Below are 25578 nucleotides of genomic sequence, written 5' to 3'. Positions count from 1 at the left end.
CAGATAGCAGGCTGATACAGTTGTCCAAGAAAAAGTCCTGAACTAGGGTGGTGACAGCTGATGGTGAGGGGTTACGGTTGAGAAATACCTAATAGGTTAAACTGGAAGGGCTTGCACTAAGTTCATAGAAGGCGACTCATTAATTTTTCAGAACAGCCACAGAACTTACTCAGCTTTGAAGAGACTGGATCCTCCATTTGAGACCTGAAGACCCTCCATCATGCAAGACTGACTGCCTGCCTATAACTTTGTGGAGAGGCTGGTATTGACATACCAGGGCTCATGGGTGAGCATTCAGGTATGAAATCATTCTTATGAGAATTCCATGAAGTCTGCTCCTTCTCACTCTCAGGAACCTTTGGACATTTGTGGGATAACTATTATGGAGAACCCAGGATGAATGGGGCTGGGATGATTAGGACTTGTTTTTGGCTATGAAGCCTACAATTCCCATCTCTAAGTGTTTCCAGATTGAGAGCCATATATTTTGTCATGGAAATGCCATTTGGCTCCTAGAATGATTCCTCAGAGCATGTAGGAGAAAGCCAGCATCCTGAGCTTTGTGCTCAAGGTCCTTTCATGGTCTGTCCCTGTCTTCTTCATTCTCGTTTCCTATCACGTGACACATGCATTCTTTCTCCGTGTCTTGCAATTTGCAAATGTCGTTCTACTTTTGAAATCTTGTCCCACAGTTGTCCATCTAAATACCTTTTACTCCCCTTCAGAAAGTATCCTGGAAGCCTTACTGATGGTAAAGCCTTTAAGGGAAATGCGTGCATACATATATATGTATATTTATTTCTAGTGGTTAGCTCAGTCAGTGCTTAGCAAAGAGTTCTGAATGAATATGGGTGGGTATTTCTCTTGTCCTATATCAGGCTCAGACTCTCAGGGATTTATAAGTCGTTAAGAATTACTTAAAATACCCAGCAATATAAAATTCTAGAAAAAAATAAGTGTGTGACAATGCTTTTAAAAATGTAAAAATTATCTACCAAAGTATATTATTATTATATTGAACACCATGTTTACCTACTCACTCATTTAGCTAACACTTATTGGGCAAAATCTGTAAGCAAAGCACAAATAGAACAGGTAGCTCATGCTTAGGAGACTTACCTGATTGAAGTCCAGATCTTTGGAAGACTAGAAGTTCAGGTATCATATTGAGCATTTTACTGACCTTTGCCTGTTGTGGAGGACTAAGTGTAGCCAGGATGGTAGAAAGTGCTAGGTCTCTTGGAAGAGGATCTGAGCTCTCACAAGCTGACTGAGTGAAACACTGCTCTCATTTTCAATGGCCTCATCTGTAAAGCCCGGATAGAGGCACACACCTCCTGGGTTGTGCCATTCAGTAAAAGGATGGAAGCTAATGTGGGTGTGGATAATTTGGTGTCAGGGTCAGTTTTATGAGTATGTGACCTGTGCAGTTGCTCAGGGTGTTGGCCTTGGTTTAATGCTTTACTGTAGCCATCTTGAAATTCTCCATAATTACTGAACAAGGGGCCTCACAGTTTCATTTTTTTCTGAGTTCCTTAAATTATGTAGCCAGTTCTGCCTGACACACAACCACGGGCACATAATAGTATTCTCAAAAGAGCCCTAAATTCTTAACCTGAGATTAGAGGGGCCACTTCTAATGAGGGTTGGGCTTTGATGATACCTTCTCTTTGCTCTTCCACTGAAGGCATGCTGTTGCTCCCTCTATTCCCATACCTGCTTCCTGAGGAGAATATAGATTTTCAATTCTGTCATCCATTTTTTTGTCATTTATTTAAAAAATCCATACTGAGATCATTCTTTTATCTTAACTACTATTTTTATCCCCCACCTGCCCCTTCTCCCTACCGAGATAAACACATTGGCCACCAGCTGTACATAAAATCAAAAATGCAAATTCCTTTTTGATTCCATCAAGGTTCGAGTTGCAGGTTTGTGTGTGGTGTGTGTGTGTGTGTGTGTGTGTGTGTGTGTGCTGTTAAAATACTTCAAAAATTTTAATTAAAAAAAAAGCTAAGTCCCTGTGGTAGTTTGATTTTGGCATCTACCATAGAATTTTAAGATTTTAATATCTTTGTTGATCATAAATTGACTGTGAATTTTGCTCCGATGAAAATTACTTGTGCCTGAAAGCTACACTGGGTTGAAACATTCTACCACAGTAATCCCTATGGATTAGAGCATATTGAAGTACAACCGTGGGAAATAGAATGCTTCTTTTAAACCACTGAGCCAACAAATAAGGTCATTTGATGCTGAGAGACCGTGAATGTCCACAAAGGGGCTAGTTCACCGGTAACATTAAGCTGGTTTGGACTGACCTATTCCTTAGCTGATGGTAGGAATATTAGAACTTTATTGTTATTATTATTATTATTATTATTATTATTATTATTATTATTATTATTTTATCAATCCCCTTTTGCTTTTTGTCCTTCCAAGATACAAGCTGGAAAATAAACTATAAGGTGGTTGAATCTCTGCATGGTTAAAACTAAGTCAACTTTTGTGCAGACTATTTCCTTTTGAATTTGCTGTCTAAATGCTTTGAAAGCACATTAAAAATGGCAACGTGTTAGGCATTTTAAATGGGGAAGATTTCAGGTGTCATCTCTAAATGACAATTCAGAAATACCTACTTTGTATCCCCCCCCGCCCAAATGCTCTGAGCTGGAAAACTGAATGAATGAAAAGAAAAATGGGAAAACCAAACAAATTGGAATCATGCCTGGCTTGTTTACTTTAGGAAATCTCTTAACACTCATTTTAATCAATTGAAAAGAGATGGTTCATCAGATCATAGAATTTTAGAGCTGAAAGGAGCCTCAGAGATGATCTCATCTGACTCTCTCATTTTATGGATGAGGAAACTGGGACCCAGCGAGGGGAAGACGGCTTTCTAGCATTCCACGGCTAATTAGCAGCTGGGCAGAGCACTGAAGTCACCACATGCCCAGCCTGATGTCTTTTCCAGTCTGGATTACTGCCTCATTTTCATACCAGTTTAAAGTCTTCATATAGTTACAAATTAAAAAGATTTATAAGAGTAACTTAGTGAACATAGGAAGAGTATTTTTTTTTTTGGTTGAATGAGAGCTTTCAATTATGTTTTGGAATTTTGACTGGTACTGGATATAAAATTGTTTTGCACACAGTAGACAGTAAATATTTGTAGATTGAGAGAACCGCTCAGAAAAAGTTAATTTATAAAAAAAAGAAAAACCCACAAAACCCTAAACACATATGTTTAACATTGCATAAGGGAAAATGCTTACATCTAATATCAAAGGAAGTAAGTTCTTCCCCCAATAAAATCCTAAATGCAATTTCAGGTGTTCTTTCCAAAAATAAAAGGAAACCTATGTGGTAGGATATTTGCAGACCTTCTCAAAGTTGCTTATCAATAGGGTGGACCATATGATTTTTTGTCCAAACTGGGTCACTTTTGATAGTGAAAGGAGACATTATAAACATTTTTGTTGAGGCAACAAGTATAAACTGGGACTTTGCAGGGCAACTAGGACGTATGGGTCACCTTACATATGAAATGATGAAAAGTTTACATTAATTCGGTATTTACTATGTGCTAGGCAAGGCCTCAGGGACTTCTAGACTTTAGTGTCTCTTTTACTGGTTGAGCAGGTAAAGTCTTCAGCGACATTTTATTATGAGGTTTAAATATTATATTAAAAGTCAGAGGTGTTGGATCACATAATTTTTACTTCCTACAATGAAAGGTACAGAAATCTTTTCTATTTCTCTAGGTAGAAAGAAATGAAGGCTTTCTGGAGGACTGTCTACCTCCTTCCACCCCCCACCCCCCACCCCCCAAACCCCCCACCCCTGCCCAAATTTCTTCCACAAGTCCTTCTTTCTGAGACTTCTTTGAGTGGCAAAATTCAAATAGGATTATTTGGTGTTGAATATTTTTCTGAAAACAGCTTCCTGGTGAGGAAGGTTTCTTTGTCCTGACAAGATAGGTTGCTGCTGAATTTGCTTTTCTCACTTTTAGTTGGTTTTATAATGGGGTTGTTGAAAGCAATGAACGGTTTAGAAAAATACCCTTGGTGCGGCGAAATAGGGACCGTTTCCAAAGCTTGTTCAAAATCTGATTACATTAGCAATTTCTCAAATCCATTGTATTAGCTTTGTAATTTGCTTCCATGACCCACGAATCTATTGACTCAGACAGTGACTTTTTTTTTTAAGGAAGGGAAAAAGACCTCTCTCTTTGGAAAACACAAACTTTGAAGAACTTGGAAACAATAGATTTCTAGATTGGCTGGAAGATAAGATCCAAACCTACCCAATTTGTTTGCCATTGTTTGCAGTGTCTCTGTAGGGAGGCTGGGACTGATGCCTTGGTAGCTCTTTTGGATTTTATAGACAGCGCTTTAAGGAGTAACCTCAGGCTGGGCCCTTAGACGTTCTTTCTGCAGGGAGGGAGAAACCTTGACGTTTGAAAATAGGTAGTATCCTTATTGAAACTTCAGCGGGTGCCTAGGTCTTAATACTCGATGCTTTCCTTATATTTTCTCACTTTACCTTCACAGCAGCCGCATGAAAACCTAAACCATACTTCGCGCTAGTTTGTGGTCAAGAAAGCAGAGGCTGAGAGAGGTGACTTTGGGAACTAGCAAAGTTGTGATTTACAGGCAGTTTTGTCTGGTTCCAGGGCTGCACCCTGGGCTCTTAACTAACCACTCTGCCAGGCAATATTTGGAGATTCTCTTGGATTTATCTCAATTCTTGAGAGGGTTGTCTCCATTGAAAGCCAACTACCCAGTTATCGGAACCAGAACATTTGCATACTGTTATGGGTTGAACTGCGCCCCAGCCCCAAAGTATATGCTGAAGTCCTAAACCCCAATACCTCAGAATGTGACAGTATTTGGAAATAGGGTCTTTTATGTTTTATTTTAAATTTATTTTTATTATTATTTTATTTTTGAGAGAGAGAGAGAGAGAGCAGGGGAGGGGCAGAGAGAGAGGGAGACACAGAATCTGAAGCAGGCTCCAGGCTCTGAGCTGTCAGCACAGAGACCCATGTGGGGCTCGAACCCACAAAACTCGAGATCATGCCCTGAGGCGAAGTCGGTCGCTCAACCTGCTGAGCCAGTCAGGCATCCTGGAAATTGGGTCTTTTAAGAGAGAACCAAGTGAGGTGGGTAGTGTGGGACCTAATCTGATATGATCAGATGCCCTTAAAGGGGGAAATTTGGACACAGACAGAGGTAAGACGATGTGAAGTGGTACAGGAAGAAGACCACCATCTGGAAGCCAAAGCTACAAGCAGTCTACAAGGAGAGAGGCCTGGAACAGACCATTCCCTAGTGCCTCTGGAGACAGCACGTCTCTGCAAACTTCTTGATTTCAGACTTCTGGCCTCCAGAACCATCAGACAATAAATTTCTGTTGTTGTTCTAAGGCACCTAGTTTGTGGTACTTTGTTACAGCAGCCCTAGCAAATACACGTTTCCCCCACATTGTAGCTGGTGGGGACTTGCTTCTGAGTTGCTGGAGCTACTCTTTCTGCTGACTGTGGAGCAGAGAGAGACAGGTCCAGGCCGGAAGCGCTTGCGATGCAGCACCAGCCAGTGGAACCCATCTCCAGGCTTTAAGACTGAGGTAGAGCCCTGGCCACCTCACCAGTGACAAGGGGAGGTGGCCTGCGTGGTGGCTGTGATCTCCCACTTCTTAGACGCACACGATGGTGGTTCCAAGCCGACTCCTCTTTCTCTCTCTCCTACTCCCGGTGGGAGAATGATCTGTCATGGCTCTTGAATAATGCACACATTGATGATTTCTTAATAACTTAAAAGCCCTTGTGATGGGATGAGGAGAAGGAAGAAAACATGTCCGACCACCTGCAAGCAGGGAACAACAGCTTCATTCAAATCATTCTCAGGAGGAACTTTTGAACTGCCAGGCGAGACCTGATCCTGAGCTTCTGGGGAGAGTAATCTGGTTTCCTCAAACTTACCACCACTACCTCTAAGTGCAACCAGAAACACAACTATACTATTAGCTAGAAATAATAAAATGCTCAATAAACCCAAGATGATGAAGGCCCAGCCAGGAAACCCTCAAACACTCATGTTTACGGCACACCTGGTGAGTATTTTTACAGTAGAGTATAAAATATGCCCTTTTGAATAGCACCGAATTGGTGGCACAGCACATTTATGCCCTTCAAGCTATAAGCCTGAATTTGCAGTTTATAAACTCCTTATAACCCTTCTCTATAATGTAAAATTTTAGAACAGAAAGAGTAGTTGGACAAGCTGTAGAGGTGGAAACAAACAGCTTCTGTTTCTCGTCTATAGAAGAGAAAGCTGAAGGGAGTGAGTGTCTTTATGGAATTGCTTCGGCCCAGGGGAAAATTCCTGGAAAGAGGATTGGAATCAGATAAATTCCTTCTTCTCTTGAATTTCTACTGTACTGTTGAGGACAAACTTATTAAAAAAAAAAAAAAAGAACACCTTTGTTGAACAAGGTGTCAGAATAGCGGCAACCCATTTTGGGTTGGCATTTCATCCCCCCAGTATGGCCATGCCTGGTGGAACTCTGTAGCCTTTCTCTCAATGTTTGTTTTTCCCTGTAGACTTGTAATACTCTGTGGGCCTTTCCTGATGCCGGGACCTCCCACTCAGGCCAAGCCACCCCGCTCCACGCCAGGCCCACCATTCTCGTCTTGGCCCACCTCTCTTCTTTCACAGTTTTATAATTAGTGACCCCTGCCACATACCGGGCACCTACCACTGCCCAAATTCTCTCTTTCCTCTCTGGAGTCCTGGTGGTCTGTCTCCAATGGCAAAATGTGTTTTCCTGAACCCTCTGCCTCTGGTTGGGTCCCAGGAAGTACTCAGCGGCAGAGCCTGGGAAGGGCTCCCAGGCCCATCTCCTGTGTGGGAGTAAAGGCAGCAAGATGGGGCTGAGGAAGAACCTAACGATGATGCAGCCGGAGCAAAGGCCTCAGCTCCCACCATGTGAAGCCCACCATCTAGAACAGCTGGGTCTTTGAAAACCTTCCTCAAAGGGCACTAGGGGCTGGCTGCCCCAGGAGGGGATATGGTCTTGGGTAAGGAATCTCCCTGTGACTAAGGGCAGCTCTCTCTTTGGGAGAAACTCAGTCGGGACCCTTCAGCTACCAACAAGCCTAGCAGCTGGGGGAATGAGTGTTGGGTCTAACCAGGGTGGATCTGGCTGGGTACCACTGCGTTCACTACACCCTCATTGTAGAATTCCCAGTTGAGGAAGCCAAGACTTTGCAGAGAAATAAAGGTTACAAGTAAGGTTAGGAAGAATCTTATCCCTATTTTTTTTACATTTACTGAAATATAACAATCAAACACGTGCTATCAATACTATTTTACACACCTTAAATAAGTTATAATTAATGCTCTATAATTAATTAATCTATTATTTATCTCTTTCCCTTCTCCTAAGCTTTAATAAGATACTTACAAATATGTTTATCTCTGTTACAAATAGTATATTGATAATTGCCATTAACTGAGCACATACTGTATTGCAGATATTTATTATTTTATTCAATCTTCATAAGAGCCTATAAGAAAGATACCATTATCCCCATTATGGATGAGGAAAGCAAGCTTAAAACAGAACAAATTACTTCTCCAATTCACACATAAATTGCAGAACTGGGTTCTGAACCTGACCCCGGAAGTTCTATTCTTTTAACTCTATCGTGTTGCTTTTTATCCTAATAAGTAGTTTATTTTCCTTTTTGGTTCTCTTTCCAGATATCCAATACCTCTCTGATTTTTGTTTTCCCTGCTAGTTATGGAATCCATTCCTGGAGTCTGACTTTAGTCCCAGAAATAAAGCCGTAAAAGAGACAATGGAAACCTGTATTAAACCTCCTTGGAATAGCTTGGGGGTGGGGTAGCTCCTTAGAGAGCCCCTGCTTTCCTAGGCTGGAGCTCTTGCTGCATGGCTCTGACCCTTCTTCCATCCATTGATGCAGGACAATCTCCCTTGGCTTCTCCTCTGTGCCCTGAACCTCTTGAGGCTTCACCACAATAATCTCAATCCCTATTCCACCTTCCTCTTCTCCCAAAGCCCAGTTCTTTTTTCTAGTTCTTTTCTTTTTTCTAGTTCTTAGCAGAAATGACAACTGATGTCCACAAGTTCAGATCTAAAATTCTCATGGCAGTAGAAAGAAAATAAGTAGATACAGTCCCACATCCTGGGATTTCAGGCACAGGGAAGAGAGATTGAGAAGAGACCACTACATATATAATGACTTAAAGACTTGTCTTCATGTGTCGTTTCCCCAGCATGCCTCATATTGAAAACCTGATTTGGTCCAGACTAAAACTTCCTAGAGTTTGGGGCATCAGGTAAAAAAATATTCCCTACTTCATCATTTCAGAAATTTTAAGTTAAATAGAGCCAATTCTCTGTCTCTCTTTGTCTCTCTCTTTCTCCTTCTCTCTCTCCCTACACACACACACACACACACACATACACACACACCCCACACACACTCTCAATCTGTATCTGTATAGTATCTAGGTATGTAATTTGTAAATTTATAAATCTATATACAAATATAGATTCCATATAAATATAAATCTATGTATGCAATTTGTAAAACTATAACAAAAGGAATCTTATCCAGCTGGCTTTATCCAACTCAAAATGTGCCATGTGGGCTTTAGAGAAGAAATCAGGATGAGTTGCTTAGCTGAGGCCTTTTTTTATACTAGAATAGTGGAATTAAAATCTCATTTTTTGAAATGAAAAAAGGATAGATTTTCATCTGTCTGAGATAATTTAATATAACCTACCTGGAGGCAGAGGAGAATGGAGCGAATGATTCTTCTAGTCATTTCTAGCTCTATAATTATATTTTCAGGGGGAGAGAATAAAGATTCCTGCTGCTCCATACACTATTATACATTTTGAAGAGGATTCAGAATTTAATATTTGTCATTCAGCCACTTTCTTAATTTTATGTCTAATTAGCCAAGAAATTGAAGTTTCAAAAACATTCTTGATTTGCCAAATTCCCATATGTATTTCAATTCAACATGCACTTAGTATATTCCTTCTAGGTGTGCAGCACTTTGTTGGGGAACCAGGGAAAGAGGTCGAAGGAGGAGGAAAACGCGCCAGTCTTTGCATGTCCAGAGTCCAGTGAGGAAGCGGGACAATTCAAAACGAGTTGCTAAGTTGGGGGTATTGCCGTTTAGCAGAAACACAGAGGTGGGCTCACAGAATTTTGCTGAGGTGGGAGGAACACTGAGGAAGCTTCACAAGGAGCTGATGTTGGAACTGGGTCAAAAATAAGCAGACTGTCACGTGGGGTGCTGGGAGGGAGGGAGGAAGGGAGGAAAGAAGGGAGGGAGGGAGGATGGGAAGAAGGAAGGAAAGAAGGGAGGGAAAACAGGGAGGGAAAGAAGGAAGGAGGAAGGAAATAAGGAAAGTTTCTTTGAGCCACCTCTCCACTGAGACCTTCCCCTGGCCTATTGTGATTAATGTTCCTCCATTGTGTCTGTTATGCAGAATCTGAAGGCTCAAGACAAGAAAGGCCCCAGGCTCTGCTAGCATTCTTCATTTCAAGACTGTCCTGTCCTTGCTTCCTCCCTGCCCTTCAGATAAGGAGGTAGCACGCAACTCTACACTTGCAACCTGTCCAGGTGTTTGTGTGTGAGGACTGTATGGCATATCACAAGCTCATCACCCCCTAAACAGAATGGTAGCTGTCGGTAACCCCAGCACTACAGTGGATTCCTACTGAGAATGCTCTCCTTCTCCCAAGACTGTCTTATCTTCCGAATCTCCAAAAATAATAGTACTGTTTCTCTCAAAACTGCTATTTCCATAGAGATGAATCTTTCCTCCCACATTTGTCTTATTTTGCAGGACATTGTTAAAAATATCTTTTCATAAATAACTAATAGTATTTATCTCCCTTTCACAAGCTTGACTCTCATGGATATTATAATGCTGCAAAGGATGAATGCTTTGTGGGGTTGGTTGCAAGCAGCCACAAGCCCACAGCCCCCCCCATCCCCACCCCCATGCTCAAGGCCAGCACTAATTTCCATGTGAAGGCAGTGAATTTGCACTTCCATGTAATTCCCTTTCTTTGGGATTCCTAGCCATCCCCACACCCTTCTGGTCCTCAGACCATCTCTCTTGCCTGCAGCCAGCTGTCAACTAATCCTTCCAAACTGTGAATCCTCAACCGGAAAATGTTGCCTTCTCCAGAGACACATTCTAATGGTGGAATCACAGGCACTGTAACTGGCCTCAGTAGAACCATGGTAATGGAGGACTTGCTGGCCATGCTGCTGGCTGAGAGCTACTGGGAATAGTCTGAGGGGAGCCTTAGCCAAAACTTCCCAAAGGTGGTGGCAGCTGCCTTTTCTGCACTCACATAGACTTGTCGAAAATGGGTGGACTTTCTAACTACTAGGTACTGATTATTGGTGGCTTCTGTGAATTAGTCCTGTCCCCCACTTTTCTTGGGTCTCCAGATATACAGGCATCTAAGACATTGCTTCTTATTTACAGACACAACAGAGGCCCTTAAGTTAGGAATTTCCTCACCATTCTGCTTCTCCACCTTAGAACATCAGTCTTTGCATCCCTCTTAGCACTTGTCCTGCTCCTCTGCCTCCTTCACTCAAGGCCAGCCTGTTTCCCTGTTCTGGATTCCACCTTATACGTCTTGTTCCACTGCGTTCTCTTTCTTGCCTGTAACCTCGAAGTGTCCCTCTCTTTGTTTATGCGAGTCCTTGCCTGCACGTAAGGTACAAATCCTTCTCACCTGAGAACCTGTCTTCCTCTCTATCTTCAACTCATTATAAGCTGGTGTTCTTCCTCTCCAGTCTGATGTAACTCTTCTTTCTAACACCACTGTTGATCCTCTAATGGTCAGCTTCATGGATATTTCTCAGGCATCATATTTGTTTCCCTACAGTATTTACCGCTGCTGACAATGCCATCCTTCTTCAATTCATTTCCTCATTTGATTTCTTCGTTGAACTCCTTATGCTTCTCTTTGGTCTTCTTTCAAGGTGTCTCTTCTTTCACAACATCCCTTAAATATTGATATTTATTTAAATATTGACATCATGAATTTCTCATCAGCCTATTTCTCTTCTTTATTCCTTCCTGGGCTCTCTCATTAACCCTCTCAGCTTAAAGTCCATCTTTGTCCTGTTGACTGTGAACCCACATCTCCCACTCAGACCTCTTTTCTATGCTTCAGACGTGTATGTTCAGGTGTCTAATGGGCATGTACATCAGGCCAATCCAGACTCCTCAAATCTGCTTCATCCCAAAGTATGTCCCTCTGTCCCCCTTTAACTCCCTTCACCTTACTCACTCTCTTGTATTTCCTAAAAGAGGTGCCTGGCACCACTATATACACATGGGACTCCTGGATATATTCCCTTCCTTTCTCCCACACAGCTAACTGAATGATGGTCTTATCAGTTGTACAAGCCCAAGCAAGACCTCTCTTGTCCATACCTTCTTCTACTTCCTATTGCTTCTGCCAGATTTAGGCACCCATTGTTTCTTCTATGCACTCTTTGTGCTGCTTCCAGTTTCTAGTCTTGCCCCTCACTGCCATCTACTATGAACACCATCCATCCACCACAAGTCTGAACATGTCAATGATCAGTCAGAATTCTTCAAGGTTCTTCTTGGCTCAGAGAAGAGAAAACTGTGGCTCATGGGCCAAATCTGGCCCATCTTCTGTTTCTGTACAAATAAAACTCACGTACAAACTCAACTCTTCCATTGCATAAAAGTTGCCACAAACAATGAAGAATTGAGTACTTCCGAAAGAGAGCATAGGGTCTCCAAAACCTACGAGATTTCCCATCTGAGCCTTTTCCAGGAAAAATTTGCTGGCCTGTGGCAGAGGATTCACCCAACCTTCTTACCATCTTAGCATAGCACAGAAAGCCCTCCAACATATGTCCTCTCTGTACCTGTCCAGATTCATGTTCTTTAACTTTGTCTCTAATAGAAATGTTGGATTTTTTTTTTTTTTTTTTTTGGTATATGAGGTTGTGTAACATGGTGTTTTAAGGGGGATGTATACCCAAGATACCTGGAGTGAATCCTGGCCTTGCCACTCATTATCTGTGTGATCTTGAGCAAGTTACTTAACCTCTTTATGGTGTAGTTTCCCCATATGCAAAAATGGAAGATCCTGATTCAAACTTTTCCCAATTCAGAGAACTTTGGAAATATTTTATTTGACTGTAACGTAGAGCTAATGAGATTGTCTTTTGGGTAATAGTTCATGGCAGTACAGCTGTCAGCACAGAGCCTGACGCGGGGCTCAAACTCACAGACTGTGAGATCGTGACCTGAGCCGAAGTCAGACACTCAACCCACTGAGCCACCCAGGTGCCCCCCCCCCCCCGCCGGCCACAATGTATTTTTGAGAGCAGTGTTACACATATTAAAGTATTCTCACTTGAATAAGTCAACTTTCTTATCTCAACTGATTTATATGACATCGTCTAGGAACAAAAATTCACCTGTCAATGCAAAAAGCGAAGACATCAGAGAAAAAAAGGGATTATTTTTGAGGAATTTAAAAATTTATTGGAAAAGAGAAAGGCTCCCTGTTTATGGGGCACTTGGGTGGCTCAGTCGGTTAAACGTCCGACTTCGGCTCAAGCCGTGATCTCTCTGCTCACAGGTTTGAGCCCCACATCAGGCTCTGTGCTGGCAGCTGAGAACCTAGAGCCTGCTTCACATTCTGTGTCTCCCTCTCTCTCTCTGTCTCTCTCTCTCTCCTTCAAAAATAAAAATAAACTTTAAAAAAATTACAAAACCACAATTATTCCACCCTGCCTGCATGTGAGTATGGTATACATAAGCTGTTATTTATAGACTTTAGTGCTCACCCTAATCTGATTCTCTTCAGCTCATTTCTAAGAGAATGATATTTTTTTGCCCTCCGGCAGTTAGGTGAGATCTTGTGAATGCAAATGCGCCATTCCTTACTTCCTGGATGAAGCATTGAATCACTGGTGTGAGACCAGCACTTTCTTCCCATGCTGGATAGAACAAGGAGGACAATATTCCAGATGGTACATCCACAAGATGGAGGCCTCTCTCAGCCTCGATTACTGAGTCACACTGTATGGGGGCAAGTGGCTCCAGTGTGTTACCTGGACCCTCAATGGATTTTTTGACTGTGAACAATGAACTTCACTCAGATTCAATCAGAGAGATTTGGGGGTTGTTTGGTATTGCACATAACTTAGTCTACCTTGGATTATGACTCCGTAAGAGAATAATGCCTTTTCCTTCCCTCATGTTCTTAGACAGTGGAATTAAGTGAATACCCGGGTGGGTAGAGCAGGCTTCCCAGTCCCAAGTCTTGTGTGGGGCCTTGGAAAGAGCTGTTCTATTGTTCTATGCTGATGAAGAAAGGGCTCCCCTTTGTGATCCACTCCTGGTTGTTTTCCCTCTTGTAATTAGCAGTTTTTGTTATTGTACTTGGGAGGTAAAGCTTTAGGAGCAAAGGCCATGGCTTTAATGATAAATGCCTCCTCAAACATTTCTAACCTGAAAATAAAATAACATAAAACCCCTCAAATGAATGTGGGAGCAAGCTGCAAATGTCAATTCTGCCATTGTATGGATTTAAAATCAAATGTAAACAATGTTTGAGGAAACACTGACCTGAATCAAGTCTTTTTTTTTTTTTTTTTTTTTTCACACTAGTAATTAGTTCTGCAGCAGCAGGCTGAGGCTGAAAGCTGGGTCAGTGCCCCTCTCCCCCAGGAAGCTGAGAAAATTCTCACTGCAGCCAGACCACAAGACTAGGCCCCTGGGGATGTCGTCTGCTGTGGTTGCCACTTTGCCCACTTCTGGTAAAGGGCAGGTTTCTTGGCAAATGCTCCCCCGACTTGATTTGGAGGGAGTGGATAGAAATTTTTTCTTTCTTCAGTGTGAACAGTAACCAGAGTGGAGAGGCTTGAGGAGGGATGATGGAGGTTAAAATTCAAGAAATCAGATGGCTGGCTTAACCAACATTGGGGTATCAGCTTCAAAAAGGTATCTTTACTAAAAAATAGGTGAATGGCCACAATGTTACATAGCTTTTCTCATACTCTGGAGCACAGTACCGCTATAAAATCAAATTATCTGAGGGTTTCTTATTTTGATTTTTGTTCTGCAGCTGTTTCAATAATCAGAACTTTTAATAATCCATTTTCCTGATTCATAAAGCAATGGGTAAGGATGAATGTTTTTGAAAAATATTTGAGACTGAGTGGCTGGTTTAAATTTCCCACAGTGAGTGTCTTCACTTGAAGCCTGAGAAACAGATATCAAATTGTGTGTAAGAAGTACAAACCAGTTCACGGGGCGCCTGGGTGGCTCAGTCGGTTGAGCATCCGACTTCAGCTCAGGTCACGATCTCGCGGTCCGCGAGTTCAAGCCCCGCGACGGGCTCTGGGCTGATGGTTCAGAGCCTGGAGCTTGCTTCCAATTCTGTGTCTCCCTCTCTCTCTGCCCCTCCCCCGTTCATGCTGTGTCTCTCTCTGTCTCAAAAATAAATAAACGTTAAAAAAAATTTTTTTTTTAAAAAAGAAGTACAAACCAGTTCATAAATGAGAACTTTAACCTCTGGAGCTATTACTCAGAACTGTACAAATTCAGATATACCCTTGTGAACATCCGTGCCATTTCTAAGTTTATTTGAGAGTGTTTGGTCAAAAAAAGATTTTCAGGCCATCAAGATTATCTTCTCTGTTTCGAGTTCAGAGAACTAAAAGAAAATAAGACTCTACCTAATGAGGTGGAAAAATCATTTAAAAATCAGACAAATACCAAAGACTTGAGTATTAACAATTTATTATTATAGTATTCACTAACCTTAGGCAGGCTGGATATAAATGTTCTCTAAAGTGCTAAGTAGAAAGAATTTAATGATTTCAGTTTAATTCCCTGTTGCACTAAAGTCCATTCTGGAAAGAAAAAATAAAAACCATCAATGTACATTATATTAAAGGTCTGAGTCTCAAAAGTAAAACTCTAATCTTTAGCTGGAAAAACAAAGTATTTCAAAATGCATCCTGAGTCTACTGAAACTTCATCGTTCCTGAACCAGTCTGCTGTTATCAATAGTCAGTTCCTCTGTTATGACAGTAAATTAAAATACCACTCTTTGCCTTAACAACAACAACAAAAAATGAATAAGAAGAATAAGAAATTTAAATGCCTTTGCCAAATCATTCTTTGGCTTGCTTTTTCATATCTTCTTTCTTTACTGAGGCCTTAAATCTGATATCCTTCAAATAGGCAGGACAGAGAAGAAAATGGCTCTTACCTTTCTGTTCCCCCTTTCTCTCTCCTGATGCTTCTGGTCTTTGTTCATCATTTTTTTCAGGTCATTACATCCCTTCTGGATTAATTTCTTTACTATCCCATTGGCTGGGCTGCCAAAACTCATTTCTTCATTACTGTTCTTTGCTTAAGGGTAGCAGTTGTTCAATCCTCCACCACATCCCCTTTGATCTGCCTTGGATTTTATTTTTTTATAACATCTATTTCTTTTTCCTTCTTTGTTTATCCCAGTGGCAGAAAAAGAGGATTAATTATTTCTATGAAGCCAGTGCTTCCTTTTGTGTCAAAGTGCTGGCAAACAGAACACATTTATCTCGAGAAAGAGCATTTCTCCATCGGTTGTAATTTGGGGTTCTATACATTGGACGCTGGATTCACTGAGGGCAGGGCCTCTGTTTGCAGATTCTCTTGGCAGAGTCAGTTGAACGATGACAAGTGTCTGCAGATCTAAGTCCGACTCCTTAATAAGTCTCTGTCTCTTGTCATGCATGTCTCTAAACCCATCCCAGAATAATCTTTCTGAAAGACAAATGAAATCTGTTAATTCTTGTCCCTGAACATTTCATGGGCTCTCCATTGTCTTCAGAAGAGACCCAAACTCTTCAGAATAGCATAAAAACACTGGTTTTCTCCAACTTACTTCATATCTTCCCATTCTCCCCACTATCTATTACATTTCAGCCATTTGGTATTTCATACCAAAATAGAGGGGTTTCCAGACAGAGGACATCTTCTCCCATCTCTGGGCTTTTGAACTTGTTATTCTCTCTTATGAGAATGCCCTCCCCCTTTAGCTACTTGGCAAAGTCCTCACACTTTTTAGGACTCGATCCAAGGTTAGCCACTCTCTGAACCTTCTCCCATTTTCCCAAGACCCACAGGGTCGCTGTCCCCATAGTACTTTATATTCGAGTCTGGTGTCCTGCTCACCATATTCAATGTGAGTGTCTACTTGCCTGGATCATCCACTAGGTTTTGAGCTGCTTGAGGACAGGATCTCTGTCTTAGTTATCTCTGGGATCTCCATATCCTATTAAAGAGCCAGGAATATCATAGTGGCTCAAACATATTACATGCTCAGATGAATGAATGAATGAATGAATGGATAGTTAAGCAGCTCAATATTTCTCATTAGTTGCATGGCATAAATTATGAATCACTCTAGTTTTATTTTTCTTTTTGGTTGGCAATAAGAATATTCCCAAATGCAGGTACTTAATAGTTGTTACTGCTGTTATTCTAATTAATTAAGACTCATATTTTGAATAATATGAATTGATTCTATACAGTCTGAATTTATCAGGAAATTGTGGGTTCCTTTTTTATAATTTTATATGGTTTCTCATCTCTTTTCTTGACAAGCCACACTTCTGTTGGTTTTCTGTAGAGTAAATAGGATTTGGACCTGTTCACTTTAAGAATGTCCTTTTTCCTTTTAAATCCTAAGGAAAAATTGCATTAGTGGTCTGAATTTATCAAGATAACATTGAATTTAAAATTGGATACATACTGTATATACACAATTGTTCTCCTACATGTTCTAGATTCCATTTTATTGTTTTATTGTGAGCATTGGGCCATGGTATTAAATATTTTAGGTAAATATAATTATCAACTGCATAATACATCATTTTTTGGTTGTACTCTTTCTATAGTCATCACTTATTGAAGTATTATTGCATTGTGTTATGTGTATGCTTTTGTTTATATATTTGTATGTTTGTATGGTATCACAATGCAAAATGTATTTCTTGTTATGGATTAGGGTCCAAAACATCTGAGAGCCAATGGCTTACTCATAGACGAGTTCTGAGACTACCTATTCCACTTTAATATTTTCTTACAAAGGCAAATCAGGTTAAGATGAAACTCAAAGAGGGCAATCTTGAAAGGTTTAACAAGTATAAAGTTTGTGAGTAGAAGTTAGAATAGTAGAATTAAGTTAAGAAGGTCCTGTCATAGAATAATTAAATACATGATAGATAAATGTATTATGCTTAATTTCCTTGTGTGATTTATGGGAACTGTATTTATTTTTAAACTCACCAGCTCTACCTACTTTAGGTCTCCTGACTTAGTTTACCTCCCTGAGTCCCTGTCCCTCTGCCATTTACTACTGCAAATTGGGGATCCCTCAAATGGGGAGCCCAAGGCAATAGACTTAGTTCAACACAGTCAAGTGTAGTTTCTATCTTCCTACCTTTGGCCGGCTAGCCTGGCCCCTCTGCTGTCATTCCCACTGTGCACTATATATTGTCAAAGCTGAGGCATGTCTTAGGAATAAGACGTCTCGGTTAAGGAAATCAGGATGGTGGTCCCCACTTTTAAAAACTCCATCCTACCTTCCGGCACAGCAGTATGATTGATTCAGAAGATGGGTATCTTTCAGAAAGCTTGCATCTTATTTTCCTGCATTAACACCTAGTGCACCCCACAGACACGTGGCCTGATAACTCCTCTTGTGTAAGTTTTCCACGATTCCTCTTTGTGAGTCACCATTTCTAATGTTAGCAATTTACAGTAATGAGCCACGAGCTGACACCCAGGCTGGGTGAGACAGAGGCAACGTTCCATCTACAACAAGTGGCAAAGAGTACTTGAGGGATACATTCTCTGCATTTTGAAAGCATCTTAATGATCCTAAGTGCTTTAGATGTTTAGAGGAAGTTCAAAGGCACTGAATCAATTGTACATCATTAAAAGAATACAATACATAAAACTTGGGGGCTGGAGGAATGGCATCTATTTTCCTGTTTCACAGACTACAAAGACTGAGGAGGCAGAAGGATAGAAGACCACTGAAGTAATGCTCTTGTTCCCTAGAAGCACAGGGTAAATGCATGTTTCCTTATGTGTTCGTGGCTGGGTTCCAAATGTGCCTCGGTAAGGATGAGTGAATTCAGGCATGTTGGGGAATCATGGGACATCCCATGACGTTTCTCCAAACATCTTTCATTCAGCAAAACACCAAACTCCTTAGCTGAACATTGCTTCATATTTAATTTTTAAATTGATTCATTATATGGCAAGATGGAGTTTACGTGTTTCCAAAGACTTTTACAGTTTTTACAATAAGGATAGTTGGATAACTTTGGAACTGCGTCTTTTGTAACAAATTACTTATTTTGGTGATAACAAGAATGACAGATCTATAGTTATTAGAACATAAATATTATCACCACGCACATTGACACACTCAGTTCAGAAAGTCAGTTTCTTAATATAAGAACACAGCCATCAATTTGATGAATTGCATTTTCCTTTCTCTCAAAGTAGGCTTTTTAATATGACTTCATTATTGAACAGGGTAGAGAATTCTAGTGCCAACAAACTCCTGCCAGCTATTTTTAGATTCATATTTATGTTTTTCTCTAGTACCTTTGGACGGCAGCTGAGTATCTAGAAAGTGGAAGAAACATGGCCATTGGCTTCAGATGGCACTAGGTTTGAAATCTGGCCTTGCCACTGATTGGTTGAGTGGCCATGAGCAAATCACTTCATTTCTGTAAAACTTACTACCTCCCTTGTGGAAAGAGCACAGTACACTTCCTGGTTGTGCTCTTCTGAGAATGAAATGTATGTGCATGCAAAATGCTTCATATGAGGCCTTCTGGAAATTGTAGCAATTGGCTGAGATGCTGCCCTCATTACTCTCCTCACCCGATGGTGCAGAGATGGAGATAGAGGTGCACTGCTTTCCTCACTCTGGCCACTCTTTGCTCCCTGACTTGCCACCATTGACTTGTTTTCTAACCCAGCCATATTGCACTTGTGCCCTTTAGATGTCAGCCGGGCCCAAAGCCTATTCAGTCAACATTGTCTCCCTTGATGGCCACACAGCAAGGTTGTCTTCTCTGCACCTCTTAATCATGGTTTTCCACCTCTGCTTTCTCTGCCCTGCTGTGATTGCCTCACTGTGCTTCCCACATGCACCCTGTGGACAGTAGTCTTTCCCTTCCTATGCTGAAAGATGAGGTGATCTGAGAGGGAACGAAAGTCCTTTGTGTGAAATACATTCCCCTCTATCTTTTTACATTGGTTCGGTGCCCACAAGTATCATGTGGGTAATGAAAGTGTGGAGGCCAGAAGTTTAACTATGTCTGTCTAACAGACTGGAGCCTGAAGGTAGAGGTAGAAATTGGTGGAAGTCTCTCTTGCCTACCAGTGGATCAGCTTTTCTCACAAAACTAGTCTTTTTTCTCTTGTCAAGAGACCAGACCTAAAAGAAAGGTCATTCCTATGTTATGATATGATATGATATGATATGATATGATATGATATGATTGATATAATAATATGATATGATATAATCAGGTCATCTTCATCATTCACAGATTCCATTGTGCAGTTGCCTACTTACTAAAATGTATTCATAATTCCAAATCAATATTCTGGTGCCTTGCTCACCATTCACAGATATATGCAGAGTGAGAGAGATATAGCCCTTCCAAGCACAAGTTCCTCATTGGAGTCAAACAAGGAATCCTTCTGTTTCTGTCTCTCTCTCATAACAGAAGGGACTAGAGGATGGAGACAAGATGTGGCAGGGAAGTGTAGTATGAGAAACTCTTGGTCTGGGGCCTTGGACTAGGTTTGAAGCCCAATTCTAGCATCTGTTAGTGGAGAGCCTGTAGGCAAATCACTCAACACTTGTGTGAGCTTGTGAGAAACACTTGTGAGAAAATAGAACCCACTGACTGGAGTTGTTTTGGGATTTAAGGTTATGATCTATGTGATATATATATATATATATATATATATATATATATATATATATATCTCCAAGGAGCAATGGTTCAGTATTCACTAACTCACTAATTCAGTGTTTGTGGAGACTTTGTAAAACATAACTACCACAAATAATGAGAATCAACTGTTACATGTATATTGTGCGTTCATGTGTGTGTGTGTGTGTGTGTGTGTGTGTGTGTATGTGTGTAAACATCTTTCGGTGGAGGAGTAAGTGGGGAATAATAACTACCCTTGGATTCAGTTCCATTTCTATCAATAGACTCCATTGATGTGTAGATTGAGACAAGTTACTTTACTTCTGTGCTTTATAACTTCCTAATATGCAAAGTTAGGGTCAAGGTATCTGCCCTTCCCATAACAAGAGGTTGCTGTGAGGAGAAAATGAATTTAATAGTCATGAACTTCCTTCGTAACTTTCAAAACACTCTAATAATGGAAGGTAGTATTTTTATCTGGCTCCTGTCCAGGCAGCAAGAGCAATCAAGAGGCTGAGATGGTTATTCTGCAGGGTCTCTGGTCTACAGTGGGCTATTCTAATCTAGTGTTCATTCATCTGTTGATTTGTTTACTCAATCTTTCAGTGAACTTGTGTTGAAAACGGATTATGTGCCCAGGCCTATGCAAGATGTGAGGGATACAAATGAGTGAGCAAGACTCATCTCTAAAGACGCTCACCGCAGGAGACAAACACGCTATCTGGATTCTAGGATAGGGGTATCCCAGGCTTCCACTTTTCCACCAAACCTAAATTTTTACATGGCCTTAGGGCTTCATCTGACTCTGGAGACTTTCCCATACTTATGTCGGTTGCATATTTGTGAGTACCTGTGAGTGTGTGAGAATGGGTATGAGTGTGTCCAGAGCTAGAAATGGGGATGCAAAATACCCTGATACTTTCCTCTAAGTGCAATTTCCTCCATGTTTCTCTTTCATTCATACTCATTCCCTAGGAGTCTCATGGAATGAATGGTTGCTTCTCTGGGATCTCAGTCATAATCCCTCATGCTACAGCTACAAACATACAGAAATTCACACATATTCGGATGATGATTCCTGACAGTTAAATACATCAGCTGAACAAACTGCATTCACTTCAGATGTGCTCCGTGGGAAGCATGTTGGGTTTTTTTTGTGTGTGTCCTAAACCCTGAGGCCCCAGTATAAATAAACCTACTAACATGATTCCTAGTGAGGAATCATTATTTGTCTAACAACTTCCGTTCTCTGAGCTTATATGAAAGCAATTCTTAGACGATATGTGTGTATATGAACTCCTCTAAAGTTGTTTTAAGGGTCTATAATATTGCATAGATATTGTATAATATATGTATTTAAGGGTGTATAATATTGCACTTGCCCTTTCAAATTGTCTTGATAATGTATGCAAAATAGGGAGAAAAATTACAGACCTCCTTGGAAATTGCTTTGACACAAGATTTGAGTGAACATAAAACCTATTTTAAAAGACCTACCAGGAAACACAGTAATCATATGAGCCAAATCCCTTCACAGAGAAGGTCTAGAGTGATGAAATGGATATCCTAATTTTTGGATTGTTAGTGTGAAAATATAATGCAATTTAGTTATGATACAATATACTTTACATCCTTCCTCCATCCCTTTTCTCTATGTTTTTCCCTCATCAATTTGGCTAATCATTCTAATCAAACTAATCAACACTAATATATTCATTCATTCATTGATTCATTCTTTCATGCATTCATTTATTATTAAGAGTGAATTAGAAGCCTGTAATATTCAAGGCCCTATCAGGACTAAAATTCCTTTCCTGGAACATGTCCTATTGGGATAAATGAAGTAGATAACCTGATATGTAGTATTTTTCTGGGTAGTTTTTCAATATTACACGTTTATTAAATTCTAGTAGGCTCATTCACTTTTATTAAGGGTTTCAAATATTTTTCTCCCAGTCTGTAAAGGTAAAATAATCTCATCCAAAGTAAGGCTAGGGTTTCTGTTCTAATATCTGTTAAGTTTAAGCTGCCATTTCCAGCTTCTGGAAAGATAGTGAGGATGTTAAGAGCATGGGCTCTAAAGTCAGACTGCCTGGATCCAAACTCTGGCTTAGCCAATTTCTTCCTTCCTCCCTCCCTCCCTCCCTTCCTTCCTTTCCTCCCTCTCTCCCTCCCTCCCTCCCTTCCTTCCTTCCTTTCCTCCCTCCCTCCCTCCCTCCCTCCTTTCTTTCTTTCTTTCTTTCTTTCTTTCTTTCTTTCTTTCTTCATTTTTAATTTAAATTCTAGTTAGTTAACATATATGGTAAAATTGGTTTCAGATGTAGAATTTAGTGATTCATCATTTACATATGACACCCAGGACTCATCACAACAAGTGCCCTCCTTAATTACCATCACCCCCTTAGCCAATCCCCCACCCACCTCCCTCCATCAACCTTGGTTTGTTCTCTATGGTTAAGAGTCTTTTATGGCTTGTTTCCCTCTCTCTTTTTTTCCTTGTATCTGTTTTGTTTCTTAAATTCTACATATGAGATAAATCATATGGCATTTGTCTTTCTCTGACTGACTTATTTCTCTTAGCATAATACACTCTAGCTCTATCCATGTCATTGCATATGGCAAGATTTCATTCTTTTTGATGGCTGAGTAATATTCCATCATGTATGTATATACCACTTCTTTATCCACTCATCCATCAACGGACATTTGGGCTTCTTCCACAATTTGACTATTATAGATAATGCTGCTATAAACATTGGGGTGCATGTGCCCCTTCAAATAATTATTTTTGTGTCCTTTGGATAAATGCCTAGTAGTACAATTGCTGGATCACAAGATAGTTAGTTCTATTTTTGACTTTTTGAGGAACCTCCATACTGTTTTCCAGAGTAGCTGCACCAGTTTGCATTCCCACCAACAGTGTAAGAGAGTTTCCCTATCTCTGCATTCTTGCCAACATCTGTTGTTTCCTGTGTTGTTAATTTTAGCCATTCTGAGGTGTGAGGTGGTATCTCATTGTGGTTTGGATTTGTATTTCCCTGATGATGAGTGATATTGAGCATCTTTTCCTGTGTCTGTTAGCCATCTGCATGTCTTCTTTGAAAAAATGTCCTTTCATGTCCTCTGCCCATTTCTTAACTGGATTATTTTTTTCTTGGGTGTTGAGTTTGATAAGTTCTTTATAGATTTTGGGTACTTACAAACTCTGGCTTTGCCATTTTCTATCTTTATAACTTTAGGCAAGTTACTTAACTCTTTTATACCTCAATTTTATTGTCTGTAAAGCAAGAATGATGATATCTACTTCTTTGGGCTCTTCAGGATATTAAGTGGGAGGCCCTATAAAGCCCATAGTATAGCACCTGAACCATATTAACCATAGCAAGTACTTGGTAGATGTCAGTTGTTATTGTTGGTATTGTACAATGAAAGCCATTTATTTGATTCCTGGATTGATTTGGTAGCACATTGGATATTCTCTGCCAAAAATTTTACATTTCCACTAATAAGACATATGATGCTTGTTTGGATAATCTAGAGCCCACAGGTTAATTGTTGCCTAAGCCATAAATGCAAGGGTATAGCTATGGAGTTGATGGGCTTTACATCCCAGAATGAGGGCTGGGAAAGATACTTCCTGTATGTGTAGCTCTAGGAAAAAATGAGTTAAATCACCAAGCCTGTGACTAGTGAAATGGAAACCTAGGGAATAAATCTGGTGGAAATTGCACTCATATTCTTAAATTAAGGAATAAGTTGATAGTTTTTGCAAACTTAGACTTGATTGGAATCATGTGGGAGAATTTTAATAATATAAATTTCTGAGCTAGAGTTAGGACCTAATAAATTAGAGTTTCCTGAAATTTCTATTTAACCAACAAGTTCCCACCAGTAATTTGTATGTAGCTAGCCTGATACCAGCATGTGAGAAGCCTCGTCCTACCTTGTAGTGGGTGGTTGATATCTAAATGCCATTATTTGGTAGACATTCCAGACCAGGTAGAAGAGATTACCTTCAACCTTAATTTGGTTTTCATTGAAGGCATACTAGGGCCCCTGTGCTCTCACTTCTGGACTGGTGACATCAGTAGGGAGGAGGAAAGAGATGAATTGAAGGGCTCTGTAATTCAAGTGGATATCTTTTTGTTCTCTGTGAATCCCCTGGAACTTCCTCTTAGAGCTTAGCAGAGGCCTCACTTCTCACCTTTTAACGACAGTTCCTTGGTTTATGTGGAAAACCTCCAGCAAATATGCAGCTCATCATTATAATACCTGGTTTAACAAAACAAAACAACACCCCCCCCAAAAAAAAGAAAGAAAAAACACTGGATAACTGAAAAACAGAAATAAAAATTTAAAACGCCAGAGCAAACCACCATTGCCTCAAGAAAACAGTTGGCTTAAACATTTTAGACACTACATTTTGTAAATGAGATTGTGGCCCCTTTTGCTTTGATACTAGAAACCTCAGAGCGAAGTCTATGCCTCACGTTGCACAAATACAGTAAGGGATGTTCTGCCAGGCATTTTATGTACTCATCTCACTCTTGGACTCTTCACATCATTTTCCTACCCTTATTTACCCTTTGTCATTATTTCCTCAGTTATGTATTTTTAACCCTCTTCTGCTCCGTATGATACAAAGCATATACAATCATTTTCAGAATGAGTTGGCGTTTGAATGTATAGACAAAGATATAGTAGGCAATTGGCACGTAAGATATTATTTCTGTCCTAATCTACACAATTTAGGAGTCAGAGAGAGTCACAGAAACATATAAAAAAAATTACAGTGTAGTTTTCTAAGTGCTATAAAGGCGGTGTGGACACAGTGCCACAAAGGTGGTGGCGCACAATGGGGGAGCAATTATTCTGCACCTGTTGTGTCCCAGCAATTTTTTTAGGCCCTGAAGATAAAAACTGCCTTAACCCCAAGGTGTTCAAGTCTATGGGGAAGACAAATACGTAAGCAAATAACTATAGGATAACGTGATTCATTCTAAAACGGAGTGTATATAAAATGCTGTGAAAACACAGATCATGGGCAATTAATTATATCTGGGAAAGGAAGTCTCAAGGAGAGAGAGCTACGGAGAGGTGATGACATTTCAGCTTGATCTTGTGCATAACAAATGACTTCCTATAAGGTATTTTCCACCTGTTTTGAATTAACTAAAATGATTAGGCCTTAGAATTTATAAAGGTCATCTCTACTAGGATGGGAAAAGTGGATCACTCTTGTAAAATAACCATTTAAAAAGCACCAGCTTGATTCTGGTATGGCTACCAGAATGAATTAATGATAAAATACATAAGAAAGAAGATTTTGGAAACTGAGATGGCGATTGAATAACAATAGTGCTAATAAATAATTGTACATAATTAATTATAAGCAATATGATATCAAATAATTATAGCTTCCTACTCTACCACATTGCCTTTTAGTTTGTGTTTGATTTAGGCCCAACTACAGGGAAAACCACTGACTGAT

General features: G+C 40.3%; 1 long non-coding RNA gene across 1 annotated transcript in view; it reads left to right on the top strand.

Moving 5' to 3' along the window:
* LOC122210792 overlaps positions 1–25578 on the top strand; it is a 51947-nt gene that overhangs the window by 8076 nt on the left and 18293 nt on the right. Inside the window, exon 5 of the long non-coding RNA XR_006198244.1 lies at positions 152–298. This is a non-coding gene — a long non-coding RNA (uncharacterized LOC122210792). The remainder of the gene's footprint in view (positions 1–151; positions 299–25578) is intronic.

This window comes from Panthera leo, chromosome F2 (genome assembly GCF_018350215.1).
Source record: "Panthera leo isolate Ple1 chromosome F2, P.leo_Ple1_pat1.1, whole genome shotgun sequence".
In the NCBI taxonomy this organism is placed as follows: Eukaryota; Metazoa; Chordata; class Mammalia; order Carnivora; family Felidae; genus Panthera; species Panthera leo.
This window is presented reverse-complemented; position numbering and strand designations above follow the sequence as displayed.